General features: G+C 37.7%; 1 long non-coding RNA gene across 1 annotated transcript; it reads left to right on the top strand.

Annotated features, from left to right (window-relative positions):
* Window positions 1–319: 319 nt before the first annotated feature.
* On the top strand, window positions 320–667 carry LOC121977318. Its single transcript, XR_006110784.1, has 3 exons — window positions 320–396; window positions 479–536; window positions 621–667. It is a non-coding gene; the product is annotated as an uncharacterized LOC121977318 (long non-coding RNA).
* Window positions 668–1,611: the final 944 nt, after the last annotated feature.

Genomic DNA, 1,611 nt, shown 5'->3' on the forward strand with positions numbered 1-1,611 from the left:
GCTAGTGGTGAAGACCCAGATGGATACAGAGGAGGACCAAGGGAAGAAGAAGGTCACCGTCTTCTTCGGGACGCAGACCAGGACGGCTGAGGGGTTCGCGAAGGTTAGGGTTTTTATCCGAGTAGTTCATTTTTTGAATTTTTCTCCCATGATCTTAGATTTTCCCCCCTTCTAGGCGCTGGCTGAGGAGGCAAAAGCACGGTACCCTAATGCCATATTTAAACTCGTGGATATCATAAGATCATCTTCCTTCTGTTTCAGATAATTGGAAATACTACTGATTAATTGACTGATCTGTAGTTAGTTTCCTCAATTATAGGACGAATATGCTACTGAGGATGATGAGTACGAGGAGAACCTGAAAAAGGAGAGCTTGGCTTTGTTCTTCTTGGCTACGTAAGTTGAAAGCCAGGAATTTTTTGTTTTTATAAACGATCAGTTTCCTCAAAGTTTGAGCTGATCCCTTTGTTTTCTTTAGGTATGGAGATGGCGAGCCTACTGATAATGCTGCCCGGTTCTACAAATGGTTTACAGAGGTTCTGGAAGCATGCACATTTAGTTAATCTATTCTACCAATAATCCTTTTGCCATGATCGATTGCTGATTATTAGTTTTTATAGGGGAAAGAGAGAGGAACCTGGTTGGAAAATCTTCAATTTGGTGTGTTTAGTTTGGGCAATCAGAAATATGAACATTTTAATAAGGTTTTGCTTGATGAAATTGTCAGTATTCTTTTTGTGGGAATTGCTTGGCTGATATATTTGTGTATTGTGTCCTTGCAAAGGTTGTTGTGATGGTCGATGAACTGCTTCATGAGCAAGGTATATAGTCGATTTATTTAGTTTGTGATTTGACTAAGTCACATATGCTCCTAAAGCTGATTTTAAATCCTATCTCCAGTTGCAAGCTCAAAGTTCATGCATTTCATTTTTCTAGAGAATTTAACTTGTTTTGTAGACTAATTGTTACTCTAAAAACTTGTAAAGTCAACATGGTATGAGGAGTTACCTATGTCAACGGCTGATTACCTCAATTTTGAAAAAGTCCTGAGTCCTTCGCTTATTGTTCAATTCTTAATTCAGTTCGGATTGTCAAGTACTCTTCCTTCTATCTGATTATGTCTATAGTAATACTTTATGATGCAGATTTCGATATTTACTTTGATGTTCATGTATGAAGTTTTGAGTTCTTTATGAACTAGCCTAGCATACGACAATCTTCAAATTTTCTACTCTCAGGATAAGAATGTACAATAGTGAGCTTGTGGGATATAGATCAAACTTAATCATTTGGCACTATCTGCTTATGATTGACCCGTGGTTTTACTGCAAGCCCCTCTGAATTCCATGTTGCATTATCACCCCCTGAAATACTAGCATCACTGTAGGGATAGAATTGGTTATGGTATAGTTTTGACAAGGATTTCCAGGCAGGTTATAGGAATTATGAAACCAAGAGGAACCTAGTGTAATTAGGTCTAAAGGATAGTATTGATTATGATATAGTTTTGACAAGGATTTCCAATAGGTTATAACCATTTGAAACAAAGAGGAGCCTAGTGTAATTAGGTCTAAAGGCGATGTTGCTGATTTTATTGGCCGACTTCTGGAA

This window comes from Zingiber officinale, chromosome 4B (genome assembly GCF_018446385.1).
Source record: "Zingiber officinale cultivar Zhangliang chromosome 4B, Zo_v1.1, whole genome shotgun sequence".
NCBI lineage: Eukaryota > Viridiplantae > Streptophyta > Magnoliopsida > Zingiberales > Zingiberaceae > Zingiber > Zingiber officinale.